Consider the following 24,997-nt stretch of genomic DNA (forward strand, 5'->3'; position numbering starts at 1 on the left):
TTACAGCCACCGGCGTCCCTTAGGAGAACATTAACAATGCAACTCAGCAAAGATTACTCTGGGAGCTCTTTATTATGCCATCTCCCGAGCCTTGGGGACGGATGGTCTTTGTGTCTTGGGCTCAAGAAATAGCTTGCTCCCTCTATCTCTGAGCCAGAAATAGTTTTGTGGCTATGGCTTAATAATAACAAGGATGGTAATCATAATAATAATGAATTAGAACAGATTAACTTTATCAGAAACTGTAATTGGCTTCAATCCTGTGTTGAATTCAGATTCTATTTAACAGCTACTTTCAAGCTACTAAAGATGTTCAAATGATTAGCTTTTGGGAGGTTCGAGGGAGGGCTGGTGAAAGAATGACTTAATATGTAATGAGAACTGGCATTCGAATGCACTTCTCTGTGATACATATTAACTTGTTTCCACCCTCACTACATCCCCACTGAGGCAGGCTGGCAGGAATTGCTAGGGTGAGCACATGGCATCAGGGCAGAGTGGTAACACCATGGGTTTCTGGACGTTAGCTCAGGTTTGAGTCTTAGGTCTGCCTTTATAGCTGTGTTTTGGGCAAGTTACTTAACTATGTAGGGCCACTATCTCCTCCTCTTTAATGGGGATGATAATGATTTATTATCGGGTTTGCATGAGACAGTGCCTGACATGTGACAAGCCCACAATGAATAATATCGTTATTATTAGTGGCTTGTCCCAGGTCCCATCATAGTAAGTGGTAGAAATGGGATTTGAATCTGAGTCTTTTGATTCCGAATTTATTAGCTAATATGTCTCATCAGAATTCTTCAACCTCAATTTTTTTCCTCACCTCTTATTTTTTGAAATCTTCATTTATTTACCAAACATTGGCTGACCGCTGCTACACCGGCCAGGTTCCGTGCGATAAAGAGATGAAGTAAACACAGACCTATTCTTAGAAAGGTTGGTGTCTAGTGAGAGACCGAGAAATAAACACCCAAATGCATGGTAATCTCACAGGATCTGTGATCGAGGCTGGTCTGGGGTAGAGTGGCTATAGTGGGCCTATGGAGACCCAGTTAATCAGTTACAGCTATGGATGCACAGAGATGGTGAAGCTGAAACTGCATTTTGAGCACTGAGTTGGAAGGAGTGAAGAAGAATGCTGGTCGATGGGGTAGAGGGGCTCTCCTGGCAGCAGTGTTGATGTGGTATAAGTGTGCGTCTGGTGTACAATACGGGTGTATCTGAGGCAAGCCGGGAGCAGGCGGTGGAGACCAGTCCGTGAAAGGGTCTCCTAAGACCTGGATGGGCTTATCTTGCTGCATTTGCATTTTCTTCTATAAGGAATGGGGAACTACTGAGTGGATTTTAATAGGGCAGTGCCAGGGTCAGAGGAAAGGTTTAGGTTTTAAAAGGGAGCAAGGTTGGGGCAACTGGGTGGCTCAGTAGGTGAAGCATCTGACTTTGGCTCAGGTCATGATCTCACAGTCCGTGAGTTCAAACCCTGCGTCAGACTCTGTGCTGACAGCTCAGAGCCTGGGGCCTGCTTCAGATTCTGTATCTCCCTCTTTCTCTGGCCCTCCCCTTTTCATGCACTCTCTCTCTCTCTCTTTCTCTCTCTCTGTCTCAAAAATAAATAAACATTAAAAATTTTTGTAAAAAAGGGAGCAAAGCTGAAGATGAATTAGTGTTGGGGACAAGGCCAGGGGAATGAGCAAGGATATGCTGGACTTCACAGCTGGGGCTTTCAGCCTCCACCCTAGGTGCCTCCCTTGGGGGAGTCAAGGCAATGATAGAGAAAGGGGCTGTGAATCCAGGGCTGGGAGTGAAGGAGGTCATACATGGGAGAGTTCTCAGCAATTGTAAAATCCAGGGTGGGGCCCCAAAATAGGCTGCAGGAGTGGAGTATGGAAGATGTTATAGCCGAGGAGAAGAAAGGACTTTGAGGCTGATGCTAGATGTTTCATTAACAGAGGCTGAAATCACCAGGACAATGGTGGGCTTGAAATGGAAGTGCAAAGGGGCACCTGGGTGGCTCAGTCGGTTGAACGACCGACTTTGGCTCAGGTCATGATCTCACGGTCCATGAGTTCCAGCCCCACATTGGGCTCTGTGCTGACAGCTTAGAGCCTGGAACCTGCTTTGGATTCTGTGTCTCCCTCTCTCTCTGCCCCTCCCCCGCTCATGCTCTGTCTCTCTCTGTCTCAGAAATGAATAAACACTAAAAAAAAAAATTAAAAAAAGAAATGGAAGTATAAGGTGGAAGTCAGGTGCCAATATTCTAATGACCTTCTGGTCAGTAGGCAGTAATGACAGGAGAGGTGGAGGAGCAGTTTTGCAAAATGGAGAAGACAAGCTGTGGCAGAGGTGTCCTGGTGCCCACTACCTTCCACAGTGGAGAGTTGTTGTAAAGTAAGAAGAGGAGAGAAATCCCCAAGACTGGCTCTGGACCCCATGAGGGTTAGTTAATACATGGGAGAATGAGCCGCCTCCCCTTGAGAAAGTTTCCCGGCAACTCTATTCCTTTTTTGTTTGTTTGTTTTAATGTCTATTTATTCTGAGGGAGAGAGAGAGAGAGAGAGAGAGAGAGAGAATGAGCAGGGGAGGGGCAGAGGGAGAGGGAAAGTCGAAAGTCAGAATCCCAAGCAGGCTCTGTGCTGACAGTGCAGAGCCTGACATGGGGCTCGAACCCATGAACTGTAAGATCATGACCTGAGCCAAAATCAAGAATCAGATGCGTAACTGACTGAGCCACCCAGGCACCCCTGGCAGCTCTATTCCTATAAGAAGCTGGAGGTGATGGCACAGGCCCAGGTTTTAGTTGTGGCAGGAAATGGATGGTGTGACTGTGAAGCGGTTGAGGCCATGGGGAGATTTGCTTATAATAAGTTGGGGATTCCACAGGGCCTCCCCCAAGAAAAACTGAAGGGAGGGCAGTAGTTAAAGCAGGAAAAGAAAGGTATGCTCCTATTTTTTTTCCCCTGCAGCTCTTGGCATGCTCTAATGCCATGGCATCTGACTGGCCTCGCCTTCCTTTCTGAAACTTTCCTTTGTTGTCTTCCTCGTGCCCCTCTCTCCTGGCTCGTGTCCGTCTCTCACACCAAGTCTCATGTATTTACACTTACTCAACATTTATTGGAAGATTTCCTTGTGCTTACTGGTCCCTTCTCTATGCCCCTCATTAAAAATAAGGCACTTCTCACTCCACTGACTATCTCATGGGTAATACAAATGTTCTCGCGGCTTCAATTCCCACCCGTACATGTGAATTCTACTTCCCACCCATATCTCTCTTTCCGAGCTCCAGATTTCATTTCGTGCTTCCTCATCAATATCTCCACCTGAACATCAGGTGCCCAGGCACCCTCCAGAGTGGCAGGCTCCTGCTCTGCTCATTGAGGCTGTTTCTCCTCGGGTGCCCCCTCTCTGCATGCATAGCACCTCATTAGTCTCCCTAAAGCGTGAGAAAGACATAAAGAGGTCAGGGATTTTATCTCCCACTCGCAGCTATATCCACAGTACCTAGAACAACAGTGCTTGGCACATGATGTGTTCAGTACATACTTGTTGAATGAACAAACGACCAGATTCTTGATGTCCCTCCCCATCCCCACTCACATCCAAAGAGACACAGGTTCTCTCGGTTCTGCACCGAACCCACACCCCCTTCTCCAGCAAGCTGCAGACTACATGGTTTTCCTGTTGTGGTGTCCACTTTCCTGGAAGCCCAGCCAGGCAGCCTGCACTCCACACTGCCACCAGACAGATTTTTAAAAATAACTGTTGGGTCTCAAAGTTGCAAAGCACCTGGAAGTAAGTACATTACTCTCCACAGAATGCCTGAAATATTGTTCTCCTTAATAGCATCAGGCAACATTGGATACCTTTTGTTAGATTTTATTGTCATTTCCCACAGAGGGCTCTGCAGAATAGAAGTTCCTGAAGGTGCTCTGGAGAAGAAGTTTCCATGATCAGATGTGTCTAGAAAAATGAAGCACCTGATCCTTGTCTTAAGGAATCACACTACACATGACAGTATTAAAGGACTTAATAATTCCTACAGTAAAAAGAAAAATAAAAAAGTTCAACTTTGTTTAATTCCATATTTCCCTGTCCATAATTTTTAAAAAACAAAAACTCATTTTTCTAGGTAATTCCAATTAATCAATGGAATTAACCTTCTGTGAAAAATTAGAGAATGCAAAATCACACTACTGTATGTTAAAGCAGTCTTGTCTTTACCAAAAATACATAAGACATTTTTAGACATCACATTTGGGTGGAATAAAAGTAACAGATATAAGTCCAATTATCACGTTTAATGTGGAACTGAGGCTGGCAGGATGCATTAAGTTATTGACTTTGGATAACAACTGGCTACCTTACTTCTACCAGTGATTTGTGGCTGAGAGGTACACTGTGCCCAAAGTTTAAGCAAACGTTATGGGGGAATTCAAACTTCAAAAAAATTGGACGCGTTAACTTAATCTTTTGGAAAGGGAAAATAGAATGCTATTATTTGATGTGATAGACTTCTCTTTTTTTACGTTTATTTATTTATTTTGAGAGAGAGAGAGAGTGTGCACACAAGTAGGGGAGGGGCAGAGAGAGAGGGTGAGAGAGAGAATCCCAAGCACACTCCACACCCAGCACAGAGCCTGATGCAGAGTTCCATCTCACGACTGGGAGATCATGGCCTGAGCCAGAATCAAGAATCTGACACTTAACTGACTGAGCTACCCAGGCATCCCTGTTGTGATGGATTGACTTCTTAATCTGACTGATAAATACTACAAATCATCAGGTGCACAGTGAGCAAGCAAGTGCTCTAAAATACAAACTGGCCAAAAACACACACTGTGACCCTGACTTTGGCTTGTTCCCTGTTTCTGGAGGACTCAGATGGGCTATAATCTGTTGACTGGACCTTTGTGAATGCTGCCCCACAGCTCTCCTGGTTCAGCTGTCTTGTCTCATTCCCTGGAACACTGTTATTAGCCCAGTGCTGGAAGTCAGTGTGGCAAATGTTGTCTAACACTAATGGGTTAATAGTTTTGGGGTCTGAAGTGAAATATTTTCAGGTTCCACATTCCACACAGTCAGCAGTTTAACTTTATTCTCAATTTACACTAAAATTGGTGCATTTTTGCCAGGCTGGGGTGAAGACATTTTGGAGGTGCCATTCTAAACTTCTCAAATTACATAACTTGTCCCAGGCACTTATAAATCGGGTGGCTCCAGATCCTTGGGTCCAAGTGATGTAAGGCTGAGGGGTCTAAGAGTTATTCCTAAATAGCAAATGATATGTCATACTCTTAGTAGATTAAGAAGCCACATCCGGGTCTTCCATCAAGACTAGCACTAAGTTCACACTTTGATTTGAAATCCTCAATGCTGCAAATGAATAGCAGTGATAGATAAACTATAAAAAGAAAAACAGGATACCAACAGGCTCAAACACAAGATGAACACTTCTGTGGACCTCATGAAACAGAAAGGCAGTGAAGTGAAGCGAAGCTGAGGGCATGTGCCTGCTCACCCTGTCCGGGTCTGTCAGAAAGTACAAAGATCATCAATTGCAGCCAGAAGTAAGTTCATTACCTGTTGGATAATAGAACTGAGAGGCTCTGTGCAAGATGAGAGGCCAGGAAAATCCTACCTACTGCCTAAGGCCAGGGCCTGGGGAAAGACATCTTAGATCATGAAAAATCTTGAAGAAGAAAAAAACCAAGGATATGCTGCCTGGAGTAGTGGCCTCAGCATTGTTGAGCCTAAGGGATGACAGTTCAAATGCAGGCTCAACCTTGTGGCTAGAAATGGACCAAGTCACCCATGACCCTTGTGACTGGATCTTCTCTACCCCAAACATCATTCTGGAGCAGGGAGTCTGCCTGCCAATATTAGACCAAAACTTCTAATGAGGTTGGCCTGGTGGGAGCACGTAATAGAAACAGCCATAAAACTCCTGGGTGGGGTGAGTGAGTGCAGAGCAAAGAGAGAGGGAAAAAAAATTGCCTAACAACCCAAAACTGCCCTCTTAAAGTGAGCTTAAAATCCAAAATTCTAAGCCACTTGAAGAAATCTCAAGCCTACAAAGATTACTAACCATATCTATCAGAACAAAAAATTTAGGGGTGCCTGGGAGGTTTAGTCAGTTAAGCGTTTGACTCTTGGTTTCAACTTAGGTCACAATCTCACGGTTCCTGAGATGAAGCCCTGCCTTGGGCTCTGCACTGACAGCGTGGAACCTGCTTGGGATTCTTTCTCTCTTTCTGCTCCTTCCTCCGTCCCTCACTTTCTCCTTCAAAATAAATACATCTTTAAAAAAAAATTCCCTTTTCAAATGGAGGCCCAATGAAAACATGGAGAATGGTGAATAAAAACATTTTAAGCTGCTCTTTTAAAATAAATCACTGTTGGGGTGCCTGGCTGGCTCAGTTGGTTAAGCGTTTGACTCTTGGTATCAGCTCAGGTCATGATCTCACAGGTTCCTGAGATCAAGCCCCACGTTGGTCTCTGCGCTGACACAGGTACTGTTTGGAATTCCCTCTCCCTCTCTCTCTGCCTCTCCCCCACTCAACTGACTTGAGCACACACAAGCTCTCTCTCAAAATAAAATAAATAAATAAACTTAAAGAGAAAGAAAGAATCTGAAAAAATGATTTGAAAAGTAGGTTTAGAAATCTGAGATAAGTAAGGAGATAATGCCCATTAAATTCTTTAAAACATTATGAAACAAAGCCAGTAAAATGAAACAAGAACAGAGGCATACAGTAAAAATCAAGCAAAAATATTAGAAATAAAAAGCATAGTCACTGACATAAAAACTCAATGGATATGGTAAATTCTAAACTGGATATATTTGTAGAGAAATGGGATGAATTGGAAATGGCACTGAGGAACATATTCAGGATCCAGCACAGAGGGGAAGAAAGATATAAAAATACTAAATGTGTAATTAAAAGACACGGAGGATAGTTTAAGACTATTCCATAAACATTTCCTAGGGATTTTAACAGAAAATAACTATTATAGTAGAGAAACAATCGCGAAAGAGAAAGGCTTCTTCAGCATCAAAGAAAGGCAGCAGCCTTAGGAGCTAACTGGGCTTTGGAGTACTTAAAAATAATTCTGTGCGATTCCAACACTGAGACGTATCACATGAGACTGTGGAACATAAAGAGTAGAAGACAATCTCAGAAGTTACTACAGAGGAAACAATAGAGCACGAGGTAAACAACAATCGAGTGACAGCAGATTTCTCCTCAGAAAAAATAGATGGCTGGAATAAAATAAGGTATTTAAAGTCCTGAAATGCCAAATTTGTACTGTATACTTAGGCAAATTTTCACTCAAGAAAAAACAAAATAAAGGCATTTTTGAGATATCGAAAAATGAAGACCGTTTGCCAACCATAGTTCTTTCTCTACTAGCACAAAGCAGGGGAACAAATAAACAAAAATCTTAAGAGGGGACTCTTTAAATAAAGAAGGAAAGGAAGGAAGGCATGGGATAGGATAGAAAGAGGGGAACACAAACTAGTAAGCTATGTAGGTAAACATAATAAACTAATCACTCTAGACGACACTGTGGCAGAGTTAAAGTAAACTCTAAAAAAAACCTATTTTTATAAGAAGGAGGATAGTGAACAATATTGAGTAATTTTACATTTTATTAGAATAATCATAAGTTATGGATGTTAAATAGTTTATTGGTTCCATTTTATCTCTGTTGGCTTAATAGCTTTCTTTTTCCTTTGTTCTTTTTTCCTTAAGTGGTTGCTCTAAGGTTTATAGTATAAATCTTTAACTTATCAAAGTCTGTCTTCAAATAATATTTTATCACACAGGCAGAGTATAATAATAACCTTTACAAGAGTAACTCTCCACTCCCCCTTCCTGTTCTTTGTGCTATTGTTACACATTTTACTTCTGTGTATGTTATAAAGCCTACAGTTCCTTGATAACATTTTTGCTTTAAACAATCAATTATCTGTTAAGGAGAATTTTTAAAGAAAAAAAGAATCTCTTGTATTTACCCACTGTATTAATTTCCTGTGGCTGCCATAACAAATTATCATAAACTTTGTGGCTTAAAAGAAAAGAAACTTGTTCTTTCATGGTTCTGGAGTCCAGAAGCCTGAAATCAAGATGTCGGAAGGGCAGGCTCCCTCTGGGACTCTGGGGGAGAATCCACTCTATGGGTTGACTCTCTGGCTTCTGGTGGCTCCCAGGAATCCTTGGTGTTCATTGGCTTATGGCCACATCTGTTTTTCTTATTTTTGAGAGAGATAGTGTAAGCAGGGGAGGGGCAGAGAGAGGGGGGACAGAGGATCTGAAGCAGGCTCTATGCTGACAGTAGCAAGCCTGATGTGGGGCTTGAACCCACAAACTGTGAGATAGGACCTGAGCCGAAGTTGGACACTCAACCGACTGAGACACTCAGGTGTCCCAGTGGCTACATTTCTTCAATCACTGCTTCTTTCCTTCACATGACTTTCTTTGTATGTGTCTTCTCATTTTCCTCTGTCTCAGTTTTACAAGGGATTTAGGGCTCACCCAGATTATTCAAGATGATCTCATCTTGAAATCTTTAACTTAATTACACCTTTTTTCCAAATAAGGAAGCATCCACAGGTTCCAGGAATGAGGATGTGGACATATTTTTCTGGAAATCACCTTTCAACCCACTAATGTTAGGAAGATGTGAAAAAACAGGAATTATCACAAGTTGCTGGTGAGAACAATTTGGCAATATCTAGTGTGTGTGTGTGTGTGTGTGTGTGTGTGTGTGTATACATGTGTGTGTGTATATATGTGTATATATGTGTGTGTGTGTGTGTGTGTGTGTGTGTATAGAGAGAGAGACAGAGAGAGAGAGACAGAGAGAGAGACAGAGAGAGAGAGATTCCTTTCTTGAGCCAGAAAGCAAATACATAGAAGATGGAGGTGTTTTCCAAAGCCAAGAGACTCCATCCAAGTAACAGGCCAGATGCTTTTTCCAGATCCTCTTCCTGCTGACCAGGGAGCCCTGGGAAGTTTTGCCCTGATATTGATCTGATGTCTCTCTTCACTATTCTGTCTGATGTCAGCTATGCTTCTATTTCCACCAATTTTAAAAGGCAGTGGCCTTTAATAATTTGGTGCTTATATTTTCCTCCCCTTTGCTCCTTCAGTCCATGTTGCACTACTCTCCTAATGGACTCATTGGTGGTGATCTGGGGCTGCTGGGGTTTACAGGGATCCCCTGGGCAGGGGCAGGTGAGACAGTCCCGCCTTCCTTTAGCTAATTTGTTCAAGGGGATTTCTGTAAATGGAGTTTCCTTAAAGCAGGGTCCACCTGGCCATTATTACCCAGAACAGAGCTGTCAGATGCATCAATGTTTAGGAAGAACACTGAACTGGATGAATGAGGCTGTATAATTGGGCACTGATCCAGACTTGAATCCCACAGCAGGAAAGGGGGGGCCTTTCATCCCCCTGCAGCCCTCCTTCCCCCATCCCCCCCCCCCCACGTGCTGGGAGACACCAGAGTGCTGTCAAGGGAGCCCAGCCCAGAGAAGAGAGCTCACAGACGAGATCTGAGGCCCTTTAAAGATCTTGCGTCTAACAGCAGAGGATTTCCTCTAACAGGCAGGAGACAGATGCACGGCAGGCCTGGAGAGAGACATCAGAGAAGGGGGCTCTCCCCTGTGATGAGGGCATTCGGGGATGAAGCAAGGGGGTTGGCAGGGCCCGAAGCGCTCTGGCTTGCTGTGTGTCACCCAGACCAGGCTGACAGCCTGGTCCTAGAATCTCAGGGTCCCAGAAGGCAGAGTCCCTGTGCACTTGGCCCCAGGGGGAAAGGATTGGCGTGGCTCATAGAGCAGGTTCATGGTCAGGCTGGGCAGGGCCTTCTATGTAGTAAAGACAAGGGCTGAGTTTCTATGTAGGACACCTCTTTCTTGTTCCTCTCTCAGAGCCAGTCTCTGCCCGCGCACGGTGGAGGAGCGCGTTCAGCTCAGCAGCGCTGCTAACCCAGCGACAGACATCCTCTCTCCCACTGGGAAATCCCCTGCTCCTCTCACCTCTCTCTCTCTCTTTCAAACGTCCTCACTTCAGACTTGTTGTCAGGCATGCTCTGATCCCAGGATCTTGTTGCTCATTCTGCTCAGTGTCCCCTGATGCCTCAACATGATGCAGCACATTGAGTGGAGGTTGGCGGCGCTGGGCTTTGTCCTGGGGGTTTTGGTAAAGCACCTGGATGAAGGTCAAGGTCAGCTCTGCTGCTCTAAATCCCCCACCTCCTCTGACTGTGATTATTACCGACGGCTCTGGATAGAGATCGCCCTCTTGTCCTTTCCCTGGCACAGTTACAGACCTTTTCCCACCATGCACTTGTGACTGAGCCGGCACTGGCCCGCACACACATAACTCATGGCCTCCACGCCTGCACAGTCTTCTGTTTTCACTCGTAGCAAAACCCTGGCTCCTTAGTGAGGCTCACTACTCACCTCTCCAGCTTTGGTCTGCACACTGTGTACTCACCTCTTGGATCCAGTCAAAGTCAACCCAGAGCTGAGGGTACAAATGCCTCAGCACCTGTGTCCACATTGTCCCCTGCCAGAGTTTCTTTTTCTGCATCTCCCCCTTCACACATCTGACTTGCATACCGGCTGCCCAGCCAGATCACACTGGGCCACCCTCTCGGTCAACATGCTCACTCTAAATGAGAAAGTCTTGGTTTGGAGGGCTGAGCCAGGACCCCAGACTCAGATCTTCTGACCTCAGAACCTGAATGCTGCCCTCAGCACCAGGACACCACCCCTCGTGTGCAGGAAAACTGCTGTCCTCAGCCTAAACTTCTTTTCCAGACCTGTCACATCACTGTGAAGAGGATTCTGAGGCTCTCAGAGCTGCCCTGGCTGCTGTTCTCTCACTGCCCAGGGCGCTCGGCGGGAAAGGTTGTCCACGCACTTCAGGGTTTTTTTCCTTTTTAAAAAACTTTTCTTCTATCAATATTTGATGAGGGTAATTTCAAAGACTTGTTTAGTATGATCTGCACATAAGGAGCCCTTCCGAGTATTTATCACGCTCGGGGTATAATTACATTCAAATCCTGAGACACTGTTGCTAGGTTACTGTTGCTCGAGGTTCCTCTGACTTCCATGCTCGAGGTGCTCCGCCTCCCCCTGGTGATATTAGGGGCAGGGGACTGGCAGGGTAGGGCTTGCCATTCCCCTTTATGAAGGTGAGACTCTGGGGCCTCTCCTATGGGGGGGAGGGTGTGCAGGGTATGCATGGTATGCAGGGGTGCTTTGCATACCACCCCAGGTGGGGCTGGATGTGCAGATCATGTGGTTCATGCCAGCAAGATTAAAGAGGCGGGGAGGGGATAAAGAGGGCAGTTGCTGCCTTGAGAGACTCCCTGGGAAGGAATCATCTCTGAGCCTTCCCTTCCATCCTCCCTGAGAATCTAGCACGCGCTCTGCATCCTTTGAGGGCCCCAGGAGGAGTTCCGTTCTGATGGCAGGAGGCTGCCCTTGTCCAAGGACACAGGCTGCTTCTGAGGGGGAAAAGCACCTGCTTTCTGGGCTGAACAGCAACCAGGGGCGAAAAAGCAGGATGAAGAGCCCAAGGCCAGCCCTTCTCCTCGTGAGGCTCCCCACCAGCACAGTCACTTCTATAAACTGAGGGAGGGGTGGCTGGAGTCTTGAACCTGAGCTGCTTGCCCCATTGCTTCTGGGTGTGGGAGCAGGGAGCAGAGGTCCTTTCAGGCCTCACATTCCCCAAAAGTTGCAAATGCAGAATTTGATGTTATTTCCGAATGAGGCTAAATCACAACCTTTCCTTTCCTTTTTGTTTCTTCCTTCCTTCCTTCCTTCCTTCCTTCCTTCCTTCCTTCCTTCTTTCTTCTTTTTTTTTTTCTTTCTTTCTGCTACAGTTAGAGGAAACAACTTGCTAACTGTAAGCCTTTAAAATACAGCCCGTATTTATAACTCTGTTTTGGCATTTACATCTCTGTTCAATCAACTGGGACCTTTCAGCATAAGAAGTGGCCTGTGCTCCTGCCTACCTCTGAAAGTCTGGTTTAATTTCTCCCTGTGTGCGTGTCTGGCACCTTGCAGTAGACTGCTAATCCATGGATGCTGCCTTTGTAGCCACACATTGATTAATGACTGGTCAGGGCCGAACCCACACAGTTGTGTTTAATGCACTAATGAGTCAGCATCACTGGCCTTGGGGAAGAAAAAAAGGAAATAAAATCCAGGCAGATGGGTTCAGGATGGAGTTTAGCATTGGATTTGCATTTCCTGACTCTGCTGCCCAATCTATTTCCCATTGGCCTTTAGAAATGCACTAGATTGAATTGTGTTTCCTATTGCAAATTTTAAATAAGGTAGATGATACAGTAGGCATTGCTATCCACAATCCCCTGGGTATAGCTGCAAATACGCTTTTAAACCTCAGAGCAATTTCCCCAGTCATCACAGAGCAATAATTGCTATTTAAAAAGAATATATACCCATACACACACACACAGTGTTTGTAGCTCATCGGTGGGGAATATCGATTGTTGTCAATTTTTAATGCAAAAAATAATTAAAGACTTAGCATCTGTTCAAAATATTTACAAACAGATTAACTATTAGTGTTTACCTTCAAAACCACAAGCAAGATTTGGAGATAATTCTTTGCGACATCCGCTGGGTAAAACACATTTTGTTTCAACATTAAAACCCCCTAAGCCTTTGTGTCAGGAGATGCTGTGTAGGGTAGATTTTCCCAGTTGTTGAGAAGGTTAGTTAAGCTGGTAAAGGCTGTTTTTTACAATATGGCAAAGGATCCCTGGATTCTTCTAAACAATACTGGAGAGTGAGAATGTGAGGCAACACTGGTTAATTGTGAGATTCTCTGTTTTAAAGAATGGTCATTTCTGGTTTTGCTGACCACAGGGCCTTGACTCAGTCTCTGCTCTGGAGGTCTTCCCAGTCTTGTGAGAGAGGGTAAGGCAGTATGAAAATAGCCATCTTTATCATCCAGGAAAACAGAACCCAGAACAGAGAGTTCAATTGAGGGGCTTTGCTGTGGGAGAATAGTTTATGGCAGGATTGGAAGAACTGAAAACAGGGGATGGTGGGGCAACCCAGGGATTAACAAGAGGTTGACAAGAGAAGCCACCATCCCCCAGGCTGGTGAGGCATAGGAGGAAGACAGAGTGAGTAGAGCTCAGGAGCTGAGGCTGCCTGCTGGATGCCGAGGCCAGGTGAGCAGAGCTCTTGCCATTGATGTCCCCTCCTTAAGGTGGAGAGAGGGAGAAATTTCCTGGATTCTCCTCTTCTATCTTTCACACTTCCATGCTTGCCTCTCACTGGCAGAGCCTAACTAGAAGCCAGTGAGCATGTGCACTTGGGAAAACATTGAGCCTCTGAACTCAATTCAATTGGGGGGGGGGCGGTCTAGGATGGATCTGAGGGTGATTGGCAATTAACAGCACACCAATTCAGACACAGTGCCAGATGAGGAGAGGAAGATAAAACAGTGAGAGAACCCAGAGGAGGGAGTGGATACTTCCATGGGGAAATCAAGGAAGGCCTTCTAGAAGAGGCATCACCTGCAATGGGCCTCCAAAGCTAAAGAGGATCTCATCAATAAGGCTAGTGGTGGTGATGGAAATACAGATGACACCCATCTGTAACTGACAGTAGCATCCAACATGAGAGAGAGATTGTTCTGAGATGGAACCTGATGGATGGGACCGGGTTCCATGAGGTATATAGTTGAAGAGGCCAGATTTGATTGAAGATGAGTCAGAGAAAAGGGCTTGCATGGATTGGGTTGTTCAGAAAGCTGACTCTCAGATTTGTCCCGAGCTGGAACAAGAGAGGTGGGCTTTTATGCCTTTGTGTTGCCCCTGGGTGCAGTGGCTCAAGGAGAATTCCCGGTGAGGGTGGGTAGCTCCAGCAGCACTTCCATCTGCACAGGGAATGAAATTCTTCAGTTCCGGGGTAGGCAGCACACCACACCATCCATTATAAGAGGCCCAGGTAAAGGAAGGAGAATTAAGGGTCCCTACTCTGCACCAGGCACTGTACTCGCTCTTCACACATGCTACTTTACTTCCACACAATACCCAGCAAGGTCAATATCTCTAACATCATTTTACAGGCAAGGGGACTGAAGCCCAGAGAAAGTAACTTGCCCAGTGTCCCCAGTCAGTCAATGAGGGGGTCAGAATTTGAACCCAGATCAGCCTGATCTTATGCCCATAGCACCAGGTGGCACTCTCATGGTAGGGAGGCTCTTTTCTCTGTAGAAGGAAGTGAGGACATGACAGAGAGTGAGGGATCAGTGGTGAGATGGCGGATGGTTTCTAGAAAGTTGAAAAACAATCAGAAACAACTACGGAGCTCAATGTGATAAGAAAAGAATAAAAAGATTGATTAACTAAGCAATAGAGAGAGCCAGGCGAGGAGAGATCACACAGATGTTTTCTGGCACATTACGGAGTTTTTCATTTTTTTTGCCCCTCTGTAAATGAAACCCTCCTACTTCCATTGAAGAATTCTCCGTCTTAGGAGCCCAGGTGGGAGAAGCTGAAAATGACGGGTTGTTGCTTTGTCGGGCTCCCCTGTAGCCCAGTGAGGCCCAGAACATGGGCTCCATGATTCAGCCATGTCCCCCCAGCTTTGGTATGCACAGGTGGTGGGGAGGCAGGGCCTCTAGGAAGCTGCTCTTGAGGCCACATGGCTGGGAGCCTGGTGCAGCCCAGTGTGCTCTGTGGATGCGGCCACACAAAGGTTTGGGGATGACAGTGGGACCTTGGTAGACTGTTTGGCAGCACAATTTGTACGTTGCTCCTAGCTGGACACTCCTAAGTCTGGCTCCTTAGCCCTTCTGCCAATTCTGTGAGTGATCCAATGTCCTTTAAGAAACATTATCGTAAACCATTGCACAGTTGTAAAATACTTAAAAAATCATAAACCCATAAACACTTGACCCAGATTCCCCAAATGCTAACATGTTACTTTGCATTCTCTCCCTCTCTTTCTCCCTCCCTCTCTCTCTCTCTCTCTCTCTCTCTCTCTCTCTCTCTCATTTCTTTTTCTATCCCACTATAGTAATAATTATTTCAGGTAAGATTCATCAATGGATGCTATGTTAATGGCTGAAAGAATGATGAGAAATAAAATATATACATAGTTTCAAAATATATCCCCGTAATTACAGAGAGGAAAGAGTAGCTTTACAGTAAAGAAACCTGGTAGATATGGGGCACCTGGGTGGTTCAGTCAGTTAAGTGTCCGACTTTGGCTCAAGTCATGATTTCATGGTTCATGGATTTGAGCTGCATTGGGTTCTGCTCTGGCAGTGCAGAACCTGCTTGGGATTCTCTCTCTCTCTCTCTCTCTCTCTCTCTCTCTCTCTCTCTCTCGATAAGTAAATACACTTAAAGAAAAAAAGAAAGAGAGAAAGAAACCTAGTAGATGCCACCTTAGCCCAGAGATCAAACTTAAGATCATGAGCAAGGGGACAAATCAATATCATGTGAGTCCTGATGGGGTGTGCCAGATGGACATTCTGTCACTTCAGTGGTGTTCCTGCAAAAATGCACAACCTGAATTTACTACTGAGGAAACATTAGAAGAAACCGAGACAAGGTTCATTCTACAAAGAAACTGGCCTATTTTCCCCAATATCATTTTAGTAATGTTTAAGTCAATATTCCATCCACGTGTTTTCTAACCTGCGTAGCACCAAACCAATGTAAGATCATTGCTGTCTTTTTTTCCTATGATGAAGTCTATGCTGGTGAGGAAATGCCTGAATGGGGCACCATTCCAGGGATTGACTGTCATATTGGAAGGGGTCCCTGGGAGCAGCAGGTGGACAGAGAGGGAGCAGAGGCAGGTGAAGAATGCTGGGGGACAGGGTGCTGAATACAGCATTCAACATCCAGCCAATGCTTTTGTGTCTTAGTTTTCCACCCACCCCCATGCTCCATGGATGCAGAATTATGGCATGTTTATTCCTTCTCTGTGAAGCAGTGAGAGTGATGTATGGTAAAGACATAGGCAGGGGGCTAACACTTTGTGAGCACTAACTGTGCCCAGCACTGTACCTGTATGGTAGGTTGCATTCTCCCTATTATGAGCCTCTATGTGGCAGTGGTTAACTGCTGAGGCTCTTCAATGAGTTTCTTCATCTGTCAAATGGGGAAAATGATAATTCGTAGTTCATAGGCATGAGGTGAGGATTAAATGGGATACAGGGTGTAAGGAGTTTAGCACCGTGTATAGCCACCTTGAGCACATAAATGTTGCCTGTAAGTGTGACCAGAAGGGTATTGGATAAGATGATGTGCATGAGGTCACTCAGCTCTGAAAAATGAAACAGGGGGTGGAGCCCAGACTTGCGTCTTCCATACCAACATTTTCCTCTGTGTAAAGCACAGAGATGAGAACTAACAGAGGGGACTTGGGCTGAGATCAAATGTCCATTTCATAGACAAGGAAACCAAAGGCAGATGGAGAGCTCTGGTCTCCCCTGGAACTGTGCTCCCCTCCCCTTTGCCAGCTTCCTCTATCAACTCCACTTGTTCTAACCTTGGCACCCGGGGAGGTGGGCAGAGAGCTCATAATTCTGTAATTGCCTTGTGGATTTTATGGGGCCATATAACGGTGTGCTGTGCAAACTTTTATGAGTATTTATTTTACAGCGTCTACTGAAATCATTAACACTCTCATTAGCCAGATTCAAGGGCCATGAGAGTCTTGACTTCCCCACGAAGATCCATTTTGTCTGTAGATTTTAAATAAAAGTTTATGAACACATTGCATGCTCATCCCAAGGCAAGGAGGTGTTCTCAGTGTCTCGCAGATCCAGATGGAGTCAGGAATCCAGGATCAACTATTTATCCTTTTCAGTTCTGTGCTGGCTAGAAGGGGACAAATGGGGATTACCAGACCAGTCAGTCCACAATATTTATTCCTTCCCCTTGAAACTTAGATTCTGCCAGCAAAGCTGATTTCCGAGTGACCTCATGCCTTCTAAGACTGTACTCTCTTTTTAGATTCCATAATTTCTGGCAGGTAGAAGCTTGAGCATTGGGTACCAAAAAAGGTAAAAATATAATTCTTAGTTCCTTTAAAATAGGTGACTATACGTTATAGGTGAATATATCTGATAAAATTAGGGTACTGCCCTTTAATGTACTTAAAATCTATGGTAGATACTCAGAGTTGTTTATCAGATTTTTTTTAAATGGTGCTTTTAACTCATGCTGTTAAGAGAATTACTGTGCTTGAGTGAAGTGACCATTCACAAGAAGTGATCAGGTAGAGGAGCCAGTACCTGGAAATTTATCTCCAGTCAGGTAAGATGAGGACACGGGTGGTTTATTTTCTCGGTGGTGCTGAGGCATGTCAGGGAGCTTACCTGATTAAAATAAATGTGCATGTGGCACATTGATTGCCTCCCCCAACCATATGCAAGGAAATGTCCTAAGAACTATGAAGAGAGATGCAAAATGGAATAGAAACCTACTTGTCTGGAATGCAAGCTGTTTTGTTGTTATTGTGGTTTTGCTCCTTGTGGATCTTACTTGTAATGGGTGGAGTTTATCTCCCTCAGTTCATGGTCCACTTACCATTACTGGGGCACACCAAACCTTCTCTTCCTTTACTTTCTCCTCTTTGTCCCCCGCCCCACCATGTTCCCATTCCTTACGACAGCAGAGGCAACTGCATTTGTAAATTTGATGTCTATCTTTTTTGCTTGTATATATTTTCATAAAATGTTTACTGTTTGCTACATGTATTTTTAATGTATGTTAAGTGGTATTGTGTTATATAATCTCCTTCTATTTCTTACTCTTCTCGCTAAATACTATGTTTTTAAGATTCACTCATGCTGCTGTATTTAAATCGAATCTGTTTCTTCTAATTGCTGCATAATGCTCCATTCAGATTTCATTGTGTGGAAGAGTAAACTATTTTGAGGAAGAAATCTAATCTGAACTTCAGGAAAACAATCCTGCAGATTCTGAGGAGAACAGGCTGGGGTCACTGGAGGCAGAGGCAGCTAGGAAGCAACTTTAATCATCCAAATGAGAGGTCACCTAGGCCAAGTACTGGGAATGGAAAAGAGCAGGAGTGTGTTTGACTTATTTAGAGATGGATGATGGATTTTGACTACATACTGGACTGAAGGAGTGTGGAGGAAGAGTCAAAGGTAACATTAGAATTTGAACCTGGGTGATGGGGTGGTTTAGGGAAGAAATGAAGGGTATGGTGGGAAAAGAAGAGGAGAACGGGATGGCCTAAAACCTTGACATTCATTTGTTCATTCAGCCAACATGTATTGAATATTACTATGTGCCTGGCACTGAACTAGCCTACTAGGAAAACAGGTGGGGGTAGGGTATACAGCAAACCATCTCTATCCTCATTGAGAGGAGGACAGGCATTAACAAAACCTCAAAAAAATAAAAACATCATTGTAAGTTATCACAAGGGGATATGGGAATATGAAGTGTCCCGATTTAGGTAGGAAATCGGGAAAGTATTCTCTGGGGACATCACTTTTCAGCTGAATCCTGGATGGGTAGGAGCTATCCAGGTGTTAAATAAAGGGGAAAGCATTCTGCACTGAGAAACAGCAAGATCTTGAAGTGGGAAAGAAGTTGGCACATGTGAGGTGCTGCACGAAGGCCAGGGTGGTTGAGGCACAGGGAACAAGGGGAGGCTTGGCATGGGCTGGATTCTACAGTATCTCCTAGGTTATGCTCAATTTTCCGAACCTCATCTTAAGGGGAATGGGAAATATTGAATGTTAATCATGGCCTGCCATGCTCCAGTGAACAGTTCAAAAGCAGGCCATGTAGAGAAGATTCTGGAGAGGCAGAGTGGAAGGATGGAAAGACTTTGGGGGAGAGGGCAGTGTTGAGGTGGAGGGGTGGCCAGCAGGAAGTCCCAGAGATGGGAACCAGTGGGGCATGTTAGAGGAGTGCAAAAAGTGAGGGTAGCTGATGTGTAGAGAATGAAGGGAAAACCAGTGGAGTTGTGACAGATTTCAGGCTACCTTAGGGCTTGCCAGATATTCTATGGAATAAGGACACTATCCTTGATAAAAGGAAGCTATAGGAGGGCCTTAGGCAGGAGTGACCCCTGTCTGATTTAGGGGGTTAAATCTCATTTAGGCTGCTCTGTGGAGTAGTACTGATAGTAAGTAGGAAACATTCAGGAACAGGTGCAGTTTTCCAGATGTAGGGTAGGGGTGGCTTGGACTGGGGGTGACAGAGGAGATGGAGAGAAGGAGATTGATTTGAGAGACTTTGAGGTCAAGTTGACTAGGCTTGATGATGGATTAGAATAGGGGGGAAGGGGGCTCTGTAAGCGGTGGCGGGTTGAGCTTGAGCTGCTTGTCGGATATGCAAATACAGATGTCCCCGGATCACTTGGATATGACACTCTGACATGTAGGAGATGGTTTAGAGGCTGTGGGATCAATTTCAGAGTCACCTGTGCTGTGGGGAAAGGGGAGACCATGACAACAAGTGAGATCTTCAAGGAAGATTGTGTAGGGACATAAATTGGGAAATGCCTATTGGGAAAAATAAATTTTTATTGGGGATTTTAAATGTTGTTACTCATTGTGAGACATTAAAAATGCAGTCACAAGCAAAGAAAATATAGCATAATCTCATATTCCATCATTATGCATATATTTGATCCTATCTGCTAATTGAGAAAAAAAAAGAAAATATTACATCCCGAACCCCAAACTCTTAGCAAGCACACCCATGAGTTTGGCAGCAGGATACATTTTTAAGATACCGATTCATCTTTCCTCCCTGTGTTTTTCCTTCCCTGACCCAGGCAGGTCACAGACTATGCTTACAAGGCAGGGCTCTGGATGTTTATGAGGTCAAGGCTGTCTGAAGAAGATGGAGAGGGTAGACATAAGGAGGATTTCCCAGTGGTTGAACAGAGTTCCCTGAGCAAGTACTGTGGTCCTGGAGTGGAGCAGCAGTGTCCTTTTCCATGCTCCTGCCAGTATTCCAGGCACTCAGAGAGGGATGCCAGCCCTGCCAAAGCCTCTCCAAACCCCTGCAAACACATGGGGGAAGGAACAGGGTCACTCAGCCAGTGGAATTTGCAGTGGTAATCCAGAAAAAAAAACAATATTCTTTCATCAGAGGGTCCTCCCCTATGTACTGGCCCTCTGTCCTGCCTTAGGCAAGACATGACCAACCCTTTAGGGGGAGGAGAAGAAACCCTGAGAATAACTGAGGCTGAATTTCCCACGAACTTAGCAGGATGAGAGCTCAGGGTTGAAATCTAGTTAAATAATAGGAAATAAAGAAATGACATATTTCCTGAACACTTACATCTCTAGACAGAAATTCATACCTAATATAAGTCTACTTTAATGAAAGAAGAAGGTGAAAGAGACTGAGAAGGAGGAAGACAAGAACCAGCAGGTCCTGGGGAAGAGGCAGCTCAAAAGAAGAGAGCGACCAGCTGTGTGATATGGGCCGAAAGGCCTGGTGGGGGGAAAGAGATCCACTTGCAGAAGTGGAAAGCTTTTGAGAGCACAGAGGGTGTATGGTGAGAGGCTGAGCAGAGAATGGGAAGGGAAACTTGTATAGACTCCATTCAAGAAGTTTGTTAAGTTTGTTAGTACAAAGAAGAGAAGAAGATTTAAATTTTGTTTTGTTTTGTTTTGTTTTGGCTAGGGGCTAGAGACACTTGAGGCTATTTCAGTCCTGAGATAGAGAAGTAGGAGAGTCTGAATAAAGAAGATAGAGGGGAACCCCGGTGGAGGGAGGCACCTGAGTTTAGGGCAGCCAGGATGTCCTAAAGAAGAGGGGGCTGGCCCTGTAAGGAGATGGGGCACACCCATGGGGCTGCAGGAAGGAAGGCTGCCTGGCTCCATCCACAGTGACCTTTGAAGTATGGAAAGGTTACTGAGGAAGTACCAGGTGGATGGTCTTGATCTTCATAACAAAGCACATAGAGAGATCAATGTCTGCCCATCAAGGACTTGGGAATAATAGAAACCCTTAGGATCTGTACAGAGAAGAATACAATACGGAATCATTAAGGCTGAATATAAGTACAATCATAACAGGTTACCATTATGACTATATACTTTATAGCAGGCACTGTTCTATGCCTACTACATGATAATTCAATTCATTAGTATAATTTTTATACATTATTAGTATCCTTCTCCCCACTTTTTGATGAGGAAATTGAGGCTAGGGGATTAAATAATATAACCTCATTAAATAATGTAACCTTGTGGTCATTGACTAAGGAAATCACAGGTTTTAACCAGTATATGGGACACCTAAATCAGCCTTAACCCTTTGCCACACTGAAGAAACACAGCAGTGCAGGCTCTGAGTTGAAGTGAATGAGCCATGTCACAGGATGTTCTTCAGCAGCTTGGGGTCAGGAGGATTGCTGGATGCTGCGGGGGGAACCAGTTAAAGGATTCCCTGAAACTAGATGGATGAAGATATGAAGGTGATGGATGTAGAGCCTTTGCCTAGGCTATTGAAAGAGAGACCTGATAGTCTGGCAGAATAAAGAATGTGAAGGTGTGAAAGCACTGGAGAACAGTGCCAAAGGCAATTCCAGAGCTCATGTGAGTGTTAGTGGCAATTGAAGCCATGAGGCAGATAAACTCACCGAGGAACAGAGTACAGAGTGTGAGGAAGAAGGGACCTGGGACAGGTCTGGAGGAATCCTGGTATGAGGAGTCAACAAAGGAAGGGAGACTTGCAAGGAGACAGAACAAATGCGGGCAGGAAATTGGGAGTGAGACAGTGGTGTGTCACTGGAGCAAAGGGAAGGTAGTGGGTATCAGGAAGCAGGGGGCATCCAACAGGGCCAGTGAGAACCTGGCAAGTGCAGTGAGACAAGGACCCAAATGTGCCCATTGGTTGTGGGGTATGGAGGTCTCTGGTGGCCCAAGAAAGAACTGTTCCAGTGGAATGATGGGATCTAAGGCCTGCCAGGCATAGGTTGAAAAAGAGTGAGAAATGTAAGTATGAAGCATGAAATCACCTCTCCAGGAGGTTTGGTCTCAAGGGTAAAGAGAGATGAGACAATAGCTGGAGGGGTATGCAAGGTTGAGAGAAGGCAATGTTTGAGTGGAAAAGACTATGCGTATTTAAAATGGGCATTTCTCTTAGGGAAAAATCTATTTGAGAGGGGACTGGAGAAAGAAAGGATTGTGGAGAAGTACCTCTCCGGACAAGGCAAGAGAAGATGGATCTTAAGCCATGTGGACAAACCAGCCTTGGTTGGTGGGAGGGAGAAAAGGCCAAGGAACAGGAGGGAGGGGGTGGGCGAGAGAGTTCTGGGGAACAGTCTCAATGTTCCAAGTGAAATAGGAGGCAGGGTTGTAAGCCAAGAGTGAGGCAAGAAGTGGGGGTGTTGGAGGTTTGAGAGGGGCATCTCAGGCCAGGAGTGCCTTAGAGCTGATGAGAGGAAAGTGGCATGATTGCTGGGTGGTGCTGGGAGTCTGTCTGAGAATCGTTACCGTGAATATGTGGTGAAATTGATCTGCCCTGTGGTACTTTCTCAATAAAACTCAGCAGTTTGCACTCTGTCTCAGAGCACAGGAGGAGCTGGGTCCTTTCAGAGATGGCTTTTTGCCAGATGTGTGTGATATTAAAGATAGAGAGGCAGAGGAGTAGATAGTTCTGAAAAAAGTGTTATGTAGTGATGGGCCTTGAGGTCGAAGTTTGATACAGAGGAGAATGAAGACAGAAGCTAGCTGATGGATTGGCACGGAGTGGAGTGGGTTAATTGACTGGAGGTCCCAGTGAGATTCTACAACCACTGGGAAGAAGTTGACTAAGCTAGCTGGAGAGGAAATCAAGACCTGTGCATACAAGGAATCATGATGACAAGATTTGGGTGGTCTGGGGAGTAAGTGACCAATGTGGAATATGGAAGAAGGTCACTGAGGAGGAGGAGGTCAAGAGGCTGAGAAATTAGAGTATTGGATGGTCAACCGTGTGGACCCAGAAGTCACATGACTCTGGGATCAGAGTCACCTGTGAATGAGAAAGGCAGGCAGATGGCAGCACTGAGCAGGGGAAGAAGGAAGTACAGCCGATAGCCCTGGAAAGGGTATGCTTATGCCTGAAATGCCACCATTTGAGATTCTTTTCATGACCTAAGATGTCATCCCCTTGAAGTTGCAAAGATTCTGAGGAGGAGTAATACACCAAGCCTTGTGAATCATTCACTCTTTGGTATAAATGAGTTTCTCAGTAGTTCACAGAGATTACTTTTTGGCCAGGAGAAATAAAAAGGCATATGGAGCGAGAGGAAATGGCTAAGCCTAGAAAATGTCATCACAGTCAATCCTAGGAAACAACACAGGGCAATTGGCTCAGTGTAGCAGGAAAGTTGTCGTCAGGCAGGAGGAGTTCCACTGGCTCACAACAGCCCTGTGAGCAAGCAGGGGGCACCTGAGACTTCGTTCAGGCTTTCAACTCCTTGCAGTTGCATGAGCCCTGAGAAGGGATCACAGTCCTGGACAGACCACAATCTGCCCCAGTAAAGACCATTTCTAGGCTGCTGCCTGCTGACCCCATAGCAGTGAATTTTCTAATTGGAAACCTAGGGCTATACAGACTTTGCTATTAAATTATAGGCCCTCTTTCATTATGGGAAGCAGATCACATCCATATATTTTGAGACACAGATAATATTGTACTTATATGTCCATACACCTGTCCATCTGTCCATCCATCCATCTGTCCATCTGAAACCAAACATTTATTGATCGACTTCTATATGCAGGCCTTTTGGTGAGGAGTATGCAGAAATATGAATAAGACATGATTCTATTCTCCAAAGGGGTCATCCCCTGGGCAAGGGACAGAAAGACAAATTAGATAAATAATTTTTTAGTAAATAAATTTTTAGTGAAATCCTGTTTGGTAAATTCCATAACAGTGAATTATACAAAATAGCTGGGGAACATAGAAAAAGAAATAACTAACTTCGCATACAAATTTTTTTTTTTTTCTAAATCAGGATATAGCCAAACTAAAACATTGGTCAGAAATGTCCTAAAATAGTCAGTCTCTGTTTGGGTAGGGAATAAAGCATATGTGCCTTCTCAAATTTGCTAAAAATGAAGAAGATTTCAGAAGGTCCTAGCATCTGGACAACTGTCCTGGTGTTGGTATGAATGGGATGGGTTTTGCTGTGAGATGGAGAATATTCTAAATTAATAGCAGATGCATTTTGTGAGTTAGCATACCTAGACAATGAAGAGAATCCAAGCGAAATCCTGTAACTGCGGTTTTCCTCCTGCTTGGGAAGGTGTCAGAGCATCCTCGAGGCTGGCAGGGAGGGGATCCCAGAGATGTCCCTGTATCTTCGGGACATGGAGCCCGAGATCTCAACAGGCCCTGAAGACCTGGAAGCTTTCCCCCTTGCACTACTTTCTCTCTCGTTTATCTAAAACCATGGTTTTCAGCTTGAGGTCACAGCACAAGGGTACGTGGCCACACCTGTAATCACTAAAAATGATTCGTGTACCCACCTCTCACCCATAGTTTGAGAGTTATTTCTATAATGATACAACTCTCATTCATATTTGACTCTTTTTCCAGAGGCATGGGAGGTGGTGGAATTATAGCTCTGAAAGGCAATTCTGCGTGACCTGCCGCCTGTCTTATTTCTAACACATCTTTCCTACCATGAGGACCTTTACTATTGAGCAGCTACTTGTCAAGGGTGACATAGGGCAGGTTTAGCTGTGGACTGAGGGAGTATAGTGGATCCCTCTTCTCTAGGTGTAAATAGTTGATATCGCACTAAAGTGCTTATGATCCAGTCAGTCATGATCCTTCTATAAAAGAAAGTTAAAAAAAATGATATGCACTAATTAACTTTACTGTGTAGGAGGTAAGTTCAAGGTTTCAGTGGGGTCTAGAAAGAAACTGAACAGTGAGGCACGGATTGGTGCCTCTGAGTGGGAGCTGTCATTAATTGCCACTT

Source organism: Leopardus geoffroyi, chromosome C2, assembly GCF_018350155.1.
Source record: "Leopardus geoffroyi isolate Oge1 chromosome C2, O.geoffroyi_Oge1_pat1.0, whole genome shotgun sequence".
NCBI classification, from domain to species: domain Eukaryota; kingdom Metazoa; phylum Chordata; class Mammalia; order Carnivora; family Felidae; genus Leopardus; species Leopardus geoffroyi.